The 11,847-nt window shown below is 42.2% G+C and overlaps 1 long non-coding RNA gene across 1 annotated transcript; it reads left to right on the forward strand.

Moving 5' to 3' along the window:
* Positions 1–4,867: 4,867 nt before the first annotated feature.
* LOC117549156 lies at positions 4,868–7,251 on the forward strand. Its single transcript, XR_004569428.1, has 3 exons — positions 4,868–5,473; positions 6,437–6,551; positions 7,204–7,251. It is a non-coding gene; the product is annotated as an uncharacterized LOC117549156 (long non-coding RNA).
* Positions 7,252–11,847: the final 4,596 nt, after the last annotated feature.

Below are 11,847 nucleotides of genomic sequence, written 5' to 3' on the forward strand. Positions count from 1 at the left end.
TTTGTTATGAGTTTTAAATAGATTTTGAAAGTGGAGAGAGAGAGAGAGAGAGAGAGAGAGAGAGAGAGAGAGAGAGAGAGAGAGAGAGAGAGAGAGAGAGAGAGAGAGAGAGAGGCAGCACTGTGCTTGGTTGCAATACTGTAGCTTATGCAATTTAGGCCTATAAATTGTTTATGTAACTTATGTGCCAGTGTGTCCATGGTTTTGAGTCTGTGTGTGTTGAGCGCAGCGCCGTCTGCTTTTTGCAGTACAGTAACTAAAGTAGGACTAAGCATACCGGTAGTTTCTGTGGACCTGTCTGCCCGTTTTGTGAGTGCACTGCGCACTTGTGTGGCATTGTTTGGGATGACCTAATTAAAATAGCATCCCCACTACACCACTGCACATGACTAATCAAACAAACAAGAGACAGGTGAGGAGGGAGGAGAAAACACAGGGGCACCAGGTGAACACAATCGGGTAATCAGGGAGGGGAAACAGACAGAAAGCAACAGGCAGGAACGGGGGGGTGAACACTTTTCCAAAATAAAACAGGAAACCAAAGATAGGACAAGACAAAACACAACACAGACAGATCGTGACACAGACGCCTTCCAACTGGGCAGTAGTTCCCCACCTGGTTATAGGAGGTCGGGGTGGGGGATGTAGCCAAAGGAAGTTGTACAACTTAAACTGTCACTGCTGATATTTGCAGTCAGACAACCTGCCTGAATCCCAAATGTCATGCTGCACAAACACACTACGCGTATAGACATACACTTAACTCTGTACACAGACATGCACATATGCAAAAAAACAATAGCCATTGAACCAATTGGCAATTTGAATACATTGTGTGAAGGAAATGTGAAAGGTGGTGCTGTTCCAGTGATTATGATTAATAGAAAAACTGTCACCGTGCAACAGCTATGGCTGAGTGCCTGCACATAAGATTATGTTGCACTCTATGAAGCTTTGTCACACGGCTTGGTGGATTTATGAGGCAGCACATGCACACAAGCCTCTCCACATGTAATTTGCATTTAATATGTTTGACAGCTCTCGTGCTATACAGAATTTGATGTGGCTTTACAAACATACAGGCTGGTCGTCCATGAAATTACCAGAGGGTATTATAATGGTTAGTGGGTAGAAACTGTAAATAAGCTATTTTTCATATAACTTGTCAGGAAAAAAGCCTATAAAGCTATTTGAAAAGACATTACCTCTTGTCTTAAATAATACACTGCCTGATTTTCCTCCTGTTCAAATCCAGTCAGCTACAGAGGTATTTAACAGCTCATTCCTGACTTAAAAACTATGTAAGCTGCAGTGCAGAAGCCAGATCCAGTATTTACCTCTCAGCCAGGCTGTAGGGTGGTCAGGGGGCCGGGGACTCGTACTGAGCACAGAGCAATCCTACTGAGACCCAAAGCTGTAATTACACATGAACAGATGGCCATGCTGGAGGACTCTCCTCCCTCAACCCTCTTCTCCCAGACCTGTTACCTGCAGCGCTCAGAGCTCCCCCTGCGTTGTTTCACATCGATTATTGTCCACAGTAAATGAGAGGTTGGCAGGATGGCTTTGCAGTTAGAAATATGGCTGTGTTACAAGAGAGCCACCATCAATGAAACAGCCAAACCACCACGGCCTCTGTGGCTAACCATCTTAGGGCAGTATATAAAACAATGTGAATCCTGGAGCTGTATACTGTTATTGCTACTTTGCACATGATGCAGAAAAGTCTTGAATATCCTAAGGAAGTCCCCGAACCTGAGTGTTTGACAGCATTTGATGAGGAACCGTTTGGTTAAATGTTTAATTTCTCTCAAGATTTAAATGAACACATTCACTAACTGCAGAAATAGGAAGAATAGTATGCAGTACAGTATGGTTGTTATTTATTTAAATAGTTCTGTGGACTCCCATGAGATAAAGATAGCGAGGGAGAGATGCTTGCTGTGCCGGCTGTTAGGGAAATAATTATCATAGACGCCAAGATGCGACATACAGGACAAACCTTGACGTCTGTTTACCTCCTTTAAGGACACAGGCTGCTTCAGCCAATAATGTTATTGTTCCCATTCTGTGACCGGTCAATACTGGGTCACAGATGGTCTGTATTGTGGGTACACTGGGACACTTCCTTCTCTGTTGTCTGAGGACTCCAGGGCATGACATATCCAAGGCCATAAGTGGCGGAAGCTGGTAACTTAGTGTGCCCAAACTATCTAAAGCTATCTTATCAAAACATGTTGATGACTCTCTGTGGAACCAGTTAAATGGGCTAGCAACGAGAGAGGCTCTCCAGAATTGACGTGGCAACTCTACCGTGAAGTCAGAACCTCTGGCTCTGGCTCTTGGACTTGTTGCTGTGAATCCTCCGGCCGTAACTCCAAATAAACCATCAGTGTTTGACATCAAAGCTACTGCTCCTACCGTGTCTCCTTCCTGAGTCGGTGACTCCCACTGCGTTGTTACACAGAAGTTTCCTCTACACCGGCCATATCCTTTGTTCTCTCTTTGAAATCGTGGGGGTGATTTACGAGTGAGGAATACAAATGTAGCCTTTGTTGTGTTTTGCTAGTGGTCCAGTGCAGAGAGAAGAAAACATATAATCCAGTCCAACTCCTATTCGTCATGAAAATGAGCCGAAAAGAGGACCTCTTTAAGAATGAATTACTATATCTTCATGCAAAGTACTTTGAGGTGCCTCACAAATTATTCAGGGAGCACAGAGCTATTGAGCAAATATGAAATTGGAGATATTTACTGTTTCTGTGGCCCAATTGAGCTGTTTCCAAGGGCCCTACCACAAGACAGCTCCAGGCTTTAAAATGTAATGATTTGTCAAATCAAAGTGATATACTTGCCATTGAGCGACTTGGTGACCAGATTCTATTTTCACTCACTTCCTTTTAATCAAAAGCTGCGAAATGAAACTGTGGGCAGTCAACTGAAAACTACACCCAGATGACTGTATCGCACAAGGAAATACATTATGTCTCCCCCTCCCTTGTCGTCATATGTGTTTGCTATAAAACTGTCACCCAGCAGAAGCAATTACAGCATTGTTTGCGCCAACTACACGCTAACGGTTGGCTGCTCAGTGTCATGGTTCAGCTCAACAACTCATCTATCAGGATCAGGAACAGCAGCTCTGTAGTCCCGCACACCGTAACAGAGGCCGATGCAGCAATCCCTCGATACGTCTAATCACCAGTAGACCACCTCTGTTGCTTTGCTTACTGGTCAACAAGTGCAGCATCCAACTGTGCTGAATTCTTTGGCTTTTTCTCCCCCATTGTGGTTGTAAACCTCCCCTTTTTTCTGTTTCAATGGCAGGAGGAGGAGCAGGTTCCCTGTGCCCACGGAGACAGTTGTAATTACACTCAGCTAGAATGGTAAGGGAGAGAGGGCAAGTGTACACCCACAGGACACACTCAAAACACATACTCAAGCACATATATTTATATACGCAACACAGGCTGGGTGCATCCACATGCAGGTCACACAATGTTATCTTCTTAGTGCACTGCATACTGTATATGGCACACATAAATGTACACACACACCTCTCCAGACACACGATGATGTCCTGATGATTTATTGAAGCGGTGAGAGGAGAGAAGGAGCAGCACAGGAGTTCAGTGATGGAGAGTGAGGGGGAAAGCTGTGGGGAGAGGAAGAGGGGCGGGACCTTGACGACTGTCACAGTGAAGCTGTGTCCAGTATCAGTGTGTGAGTGGATCCAGGGTAAGCTAGTCTTAAAGCCAATTTTTTATAATCTGCAGCAACTTTTCCAGGTCAATATGTCCGAAAAACATTTTATGATAAAGTAACAAATTATACCAATCGAAGGGTGATAAATCCTGGGAACTCCTGAAATGATTGTTATTAAGTTGTGTCATTGCCCTAAAATAGTCCACGCTTGCTTACTAGCCTAGCTTAATACAAATGGTGTATGAAACATCCTATGGACACCTCTAGACCTTTTTCACGGAAGACATTTTGACATGTCACATATTGATATTATTTATATACTTTATTAATCCCCATGGGGGAAATTGTTTCTCTGCATTTGACCCATCCTAGTGTTAGGAGCAGTGGGCTGCCATTTTTTAACAGCGCCCGAGGAGCAGTGTAGGGAACGGTGCCTTGCTCAGGGACACCTCGGTAGCACTTTGTCTTGCCGGGACTTGAACTGGTGACCTTCCAGTTGCCAATCCAAGTCCTTATCGACTTCACCACCACCGCCCCCCGATACATACCATAGTAAAAGCACGGATGTAAATAAGAAGGTGAATGATGGCTGAAATGGCTGATTGTTTTCAGGGTGTTGTGCATGCTTGCTCACTGTCTCGCTTGAATAGCTCAGAGCCATCGTGTGCTTTTCCTGTGACAAGTCAAAATGTCTGCCGAATAAAAGGCCTAGAATGTTTTTAAGAGCACAATTTTGTGACATTGGAAGAAAATAGCAGGGGGTTCATTGTTTGTGCTGTTAGTAAAAAGGGTGTTTTGTAACTGTAGTTATGGATCTTTTTAACAACAGGCATTTTTCTCATCTTAGTAAATGCTGGCTCCGTTTAATGTGCGTCATCGAGGCACAGCATTTACTAGCCAGTGTGGGGAAATAGTGATCCAGATGTTTTATTTGAAGACAGGCCTCTAGAGTAAATCACTTCTGAAAACCCACCTCTTCTCCTTCGCGATTGACATCTTGTAGACTGTTGCTTTTAAATTGTCTATTGTTTTATGGTGTGAGAGCTGAGCTGTGTGATTTTGTGTATGTTTTATTTGTTTATTTAACTGTACAGCACTTGAGTCTGGAGGTTTTAAAGTGCCTTATAAATAAAGCTGTATTGTATTGAACTATTGTTGATCTTTAGAACTACAACAGGTGTTATTCTCTTGCACTTTGCGACATGAGATGAAGTGTTGGAGTCCTTCTGCTTCCTGGGCACGATCCTCAGCCAAGACCTCAAGTGGGAGCAGAAAATCAGCTCCCTCACCAAAAAAGCCCAACAGAGGATGTTCTTCCTACGGCAGCTGAAGACCTGCCAAAGACAAATGATGGTGAAATTCTACACCTCCATCATGGAGTCCATCCTCACCTCCTCCATCACCATCTGGTACGCTGCCGCTACAGCCAAGGACCAGGGCTGCAGCGTATCCTCCGCTCTGCAGAGAGGGTGATCGGCTGCAATCTGCCATCCCTCCACGACCTGCACACCTCCAGGACCCTGAGGGGGGACCGACCCCTCCCACCCTGGACACAAACTGTTCACCCCCCTCCCCTCTGGCAGGGGACCAAAACCTCTCCATCACTCTTTTAGAGGAAATAACAAAATGACAAAAGTAAAGCGCTCACATGGAGGGAAAAAGGCACAACACTGATTCTCTTAAGCGATGGCTTGGATCTGGCTTCTTGGGAAGACGAACAAGACGAACCGACAACTAACAAGGAGAGACAGGACAATATATACATGAGGTAAGTGGGCACAGGTGGAAACAATCAGGGGCGGGGCAGGCACTGACGATGGCGGGAAAAAGAACCAAAGCAGGAAGTAAAGGGACCTGGAATGAGACAAGGTGAGTACAAAATAAAACAGGAAGTGGAACATAAACTAACATGAACATGACAATCACAAACATGACACCACTTAACATAATTGACGGGACACTACACAGCTCTCCACTTTAAATACAGAATATAGTATTTGTCATATTAAAATATTGTTCATGTAGTCTTAGATAGTTTTTTTAAAGAGTTGTCATTAAAGTCTATTTTTATTTTATTTAGTTTTACTACCTATTCTTCTTGCTGTGTCTTTGAATGCCCCACATATACCGAAGCAGATTCCTCGTATGTTTAAACTTGGTAATAAAACCGATTCTGATATACAATAAATGGTTTACCTTAGTAAAATTATAAGAAATACACCTGTCTGGATCTTTCTGTGGATGACTTATCCTTGCCTTAAGGTGAGCCCCATCAATCTTGCTCTGAAGAGCATCCTTCTGCTTTGAAGGACACAGAGAAGTCCAGGTCGGATGCTTCATGTATGTCAGGCTGTTACACAACAGCTTGCTGCATTACATTACCACACAGATGGACATGTTCCTTTGGCTCATAAATTCTCGATTATGTTTCCGCCTATTGTTGAGCGTCACTGATGTTTTATCTTCCTGTCATATGCTCAATTAACTGCCCCTGGAATTCATCTGGACTTTGTTTTATTTAAGTATCACCACTAAGAGAAATCAGCTGCCTAGGTCGGCAAGAAGCCAGCTGCTTGTGCACACACACACACACACACACACACACACACACACACACAGATAGGGCCGTGGGGTTAACGACGTGGTCTTCATTTTACCATAAATCATATCAACCAGCTCATCCTCAGAGATCGTATTTGAGTAGCATCAGTTTGTCCTGTGTGTGTTGCAGGTGATGAGTCAAAATTCCTGAAGGAGTTGACAATATGCAAATGAGAGGTCAAGGTTGAGCAAGACAAAGTTGATGTCATTTTGAATCTTGGCAGCTCTACGGCAGGATGAGTCAGGTTAGTGTTTTACTCCATCTTCGCTGCCTTCAGGGAGAACAAGAGTGACAGTTTGTCCCTCCCCCTGCTTCTGAGTCTTCTCTTTTCTGGTTGTTTTCTTATTTGAACATGTTTCTTCCACATGTCCCTATAACACGGTGAAGAAACAAGCTGCTGTGACTGGCATGCTTGGCTTAGGAAAAGAAAATAACAGGATATAAGAAAACTGCTAACACAATGGCAGATGACATGGGGGATTGGAGCAGTCAGGGATTTTAAAAAGCCAAAACAATGATGCAATTACCTGTAATGTAATTCAATCTAATTTTGGACTCATTCAAGCGCACCTAATGTTGCTTTGACTAAGTAATGACACAGTATTTTGCTACAGTGTATTCATTTAATGGCATCACAAATATATATATATATTGCTGTAGCTCCTGCATTGATTAAACTGGTACTTAGTGATCCATCACATCTATGTTCATATCGATACTCTTCTAATGCATTTGAACCATCTGTCCTTTAAAATAGATCTGCCATTAAGACAATGCTCTTATACTGAAGATATAGCATTATAAGTAGAATTTACTCTATCTTAACATATTACTACAGTATAGACGCTTTTATCCAAAGCAACTTACATACTCAATACTGTGGACAATCCCCACAGGAGCCATTTGGGGTGAAGTGTCTTGCCCAGGGACACAACGACATGCTGACTGCAGTGGGGGTTTGAACCTGTGCCCCCCTGATCCCAACACCAACGCACTATTCCACTGCGCCACACACCTCCCTTAAGCCATACTTATATATCATCTATATACAACACATAGTTTTGCTTGTTAAAAAGCACAATTCCCAGGTTGTTGTGGAAGGTCACCTTAAAAATGTCAGTAAACCAACATTTTCGAGCTGACACTTTTTTGTCTCGTAAGTTGTATTGACCTTCTCAAACTCGTAAAGCAAAGCCTTATTCAAAAAATGTTGCACTGCTGCTTCAAGGTATTTGAACTTAAAATAAGCTTTATCATTTGTGTTTCTCCTTTTCTCTTTGTGCTTATGAATCTATATTATGTTGTTCGGCTAATGTGATGGAAAATAAACACCTTTTTCACTTCATGTTGACTCCTCATAACAGATGAAACAAATCACCCTATTACCCTGTCAATGAAGGATGTAAACACCGACATTTTCACTAAGAAAACTTGCTTACAAGACTCTCTATGTATCAAATTATAATACACTCAAAAAGGACCATCATGCCAGTATGAAACAACTGCATTGATGTCTCTCTGCACGATAACTCAGGACTTTGTCTGAAGTACTTCCTGTATGTTTCTCTTTTAAAACAGTTTTCCATATCTCCATTGGGCTCTTATTCCCTGTGCCGGGCCCGAGATAAATCAGTTTACTGTGAACCGCAATTTCTCTCTAAGGAACCAGTTGTTTACAATGTAGTTTTATCAGTGTTTCTTTGAGATCTATGTTTTAGTCTGAATTGTATTATAGACCTCTGTCTACATTTATAGAGTTAGCATTTCCCTAAATTACTACCCATGAGTAATCTTACACTAATACTATCGTATCCACACGTGTTGAGTCCACATTTTCCCATTTAGCAAGAAATGAACTGCTCTCTAAATAAAAATACATTACATGTTACTTGTAAGACGCTTTCATCCAAAGCGACATACATACTCAATACTGTGGGCAATCCCCACAGGAGCAATTTGGGGCGAAGTGTCTCAGGGACACAACTACATGCTGACTGCAGTGGGGTTTGAACCTGTGCTCCCCTGATCCGAACACTAAAGCACTAGGACACTGCGCCACACGCCTCCGTAATTGTGTCGTTGAAGTTTTGGCAGATGACGTGTTTATTGGGGATTATTTTCTGACACAAACTTGAATTTCTTCCTGTGGGTGTTGAAGGACAATAAGTAGAGCACAACTGATTTGAAAACACTCATCTGAAGCACCATGAAATCAAGCATACAAATGTTAACTTTGGCAAAGTAAAAGCCTTCATATTAAGTGCGAATGATTACAGTTTCCAGTGAAAGTTTCTGTAGGCGTTTTCATAGTGAGCATCAACAGGTAAACATGACTCAGATATCTGTGACTAAGTTGCAGACACGAGTTGGAAGAGTGTGCAGTCGGAAATCAGTCAGAACACTGTGTCTCGGCCTGTCACTCAAAACCATGAAATACATATTTAACTTGTAAGCAATCCCGTAGTTCCCAAAGCACAGTCATAATTATTTCATTTTAAGGATACCTCTTCCTCTTCCTATTGAGGGAGGATTGAAAGACATATTTAGAATATAACATCTTGCTAAATATTCTTTATGAATGTATTCAGGGGTCTTTGTAACGTTAAGAGAGACTGCAGCAAATCCACATAAAAAACTGTGAAGCCTTGTGAAGTACAAGTGGATATTTGCATAATAAAACTATTGAATGGAGCTACAGTGTGTGCAGGTTGATATATTGTCCCAATTGATGTCATATCCCAGTGTTGGTTGGATCAATCCAGGGTGTGGGAAGAAGTGAAAGTAAGGAATAAGTGAGATTACAGACCTCTGCAGCACGCTCTTCATCTCTTCTTGAGGCTAGCCACCTGAGGATACATTAGCCACTAATAGCAACATACACCAACATCTCTGACTGTACTGAAGCTGGTCCAGTTGCATTGTGGGTGTTCTAAGATGAAGGTATTGATGAAGGAAAAAAGCATATGAAAAAATATATTTCTTATAGTGATGTGACCAACAGTAAAATACGCTTTGAGTGACAGGTGGGTGCTCTCACAGGTCGCAAGCTGCTAGCGAACATCTACGGTGCCCCACCTCTTTAGTGTAGAGCAGAGGTGCCCAGTACGTCGACCGCGGGCGACCGGTCGACCGCGGGGGCAATGCTGGTAGATCGCTAGTCATTCATAAAAAAAAAAAATCCTGTTCCGTTAAAATAGACAAAACAGGTTTTGATCCCTCCTCCCTTGGCCTCCCTGCCACTTAATTCAGGAGTTTACTTGATTGACAGAAAAAGCGACCTATCGCTTTCCAGTCTGTTAACCCAGAATGCAAAGCGATACAAAATCAGTCAAGTGCCGGGAAAACTCAAATTAAGTTAAAGAGACAAACAACAAAATGAGTGCGGAACCGAGCAAGAAGCTAAAGACAAACCACTTCCACCCAGAATGGGAGGAAGAATATTTGTTTGTGATGTCACATTCAAAGGTTATTTGCCTTATTTGTAAAGCAAGCGTCGCTCTGCCAAAGAAAGGTAACGTGGAGAGGCATTATCGGAGTGTTCACAAGGCATATGACAGCGACTTCCCTCCGAGTAGCGAGTTGAGAAAGAGAAAGGTCATGTATTATTGCTACACAAACATGATCTCGCAGTCTTAGTGTCGCCAACTCGTTTCTAACATGCACAAAGACAAACAAATGTCGGTGTATTTTCGATCTTTCCAATCGAGACGAGATCTCTCTCCCCTGTCTGTGCGCGAGGGGGCGGGGCAGCTTACACACACGCGGCTGCTACAAGCAGCAACACACGGAGGAGAGAAGCGCTCCAAGGTGTGGTTAAATGTTACCCGTCTTGAGGTGGACAATGCTCCTTGCCAAGAGAGTTCAGCATGTAAGGGCGGTAACACGAGCAATGTGTCTAAACATTTAGAAAAAGTGCAACACATTCAGACGGAGGAATGCACCGGGTTCCACTGTCTTTCTAGCAGCTCTGTAGCTCCATCCACGAGTAACGTTTCCTCGTCAGGTGTTATGTATGCTAGCAGCAACACACGCAGTTAAATCAATGATTCAAACATGGGTTAATGATTATAGGAAACTGAGTTACTCTTTATTTTGTTAAAGTTTCAGCTATTCTGTTTACAGTTCTGTCATCAGATTATTTAATACGATTTGTTAAAACATTGTTGTTTCTTTTGATGCGAAATATTATTTATTTAATTTAAATAAAAAGTAATGTTAGTTTTGTTCACAATTTGTTAATTTAATAATATATGTATTTTTGAATCAAGTATTCATCTTTATTGTCTTCATTGTTAGTTTCCACATGCCTAAAACAACCTCAAGCTAAATCTAAAAGTTGATGGCTAAACAAGAGGGTTTGAGACATTGTGCAAGGCATACAGTAATAGTCCGAATAGTCGATTAGTCGTTTCATTAATCGATTATCAAATTAGTCGTTTGTTGCAGCCCTATTATCCCATGTATAAATAAAACGTGTTATTCAGCAACCCTTGCAATTTGGGATTTTATTTTTGGTTGGTAGACCTCGGTGAGCTGGTCATTTCAAAAGTAGCTCACCAGCCCAAAAAGTGTGGGCACCCCTGGTGTAGAGTAAGGCGGTGTGGGCACGGCACTTTAAACTTCAGTAGGCTACGGCTCTTTAGAAACCAAAGTGTATTGTCCAAATGTTTTTATGTGCATCACTCACTATACTGTAGGAGCAAACAGACCTGCAAAATGGTGTAAATCATTTTCTGAAACACAGATTAGAGTTTTTACCAATTTAAAGGGGACCTATCATGCAAAATTCACTTTTGTATGTCTTTTATACAGAAATATGTGTCCCCGGTGTGTCAGGGACCTCACGCAGCGGCAACAAATAAAACCCTTTCTCTTTTCCTCCTTACCCAAATATTTTAAAAACGGGGGTACAACGAGCGGATACAGATTTGCTGCCGATATTACGTAATTTCGGATGGCGGACCCACTGAAAGTTGCTATCAGAAACAATGCCTGACGTGTTTTGAACGTAATCTCGTCTTTGTTTACATTAGCTAGCCTCGTTAACACTCAGAGCTAACCTGCTGAAGAGCACATGTGTTTAAAAAGCAGGAAATAAAAAAAGGAACTCACCTTGTGATAAACCCGCAAGAGAAAAAGCATTTGAGCTCCATACTGTTTCAGAAATAATCATTGATGTGGTTTAGAACAGGATGGCGTTTTATCACAGCAGAATTTAACTTTATCTCCGGTAGAGTTCTAATCAGGCATTAGCTCCGCCTCCTCTTTTTTTTTTTCAAGCTAAGGACCCAAAATCCGCGTTTCTCTAACAGGGCTTCAAAAGAGGGGTGTGAGCAGTATGAGGCATGGCTACAATGGGTGAACTGTTTGGTATTTTAAGCAAAAAACTTGACGTAGGTTTGGCCCTACAATATATATTTTTCCAATATAGCATACTAGGTCCACTTTAAATGCAACTGACCATAATTGTCATCATGTTAACTGAGGCTAATTTAGACCGAACGTCATAGTCTAGCAAACCTGATCAAACTGCTCGCAGA

This window comes from Gymnodraco acuticeps, unplaced genomic scaffold, assembly GCF_902827175.1.
Source record: "Gymnodraco acuticeps unplaced genomic scaffold, fGymAcu1.1, whole genome shotgun sequence".
Taxonomy (NCBI): domain Eukaryota; kingdom Metazoa; phylum Chordata; class Actinopteri; order Perciformes; family Bathydraconidae; genus Gymnodraco; species Gymnodraco acuticeps.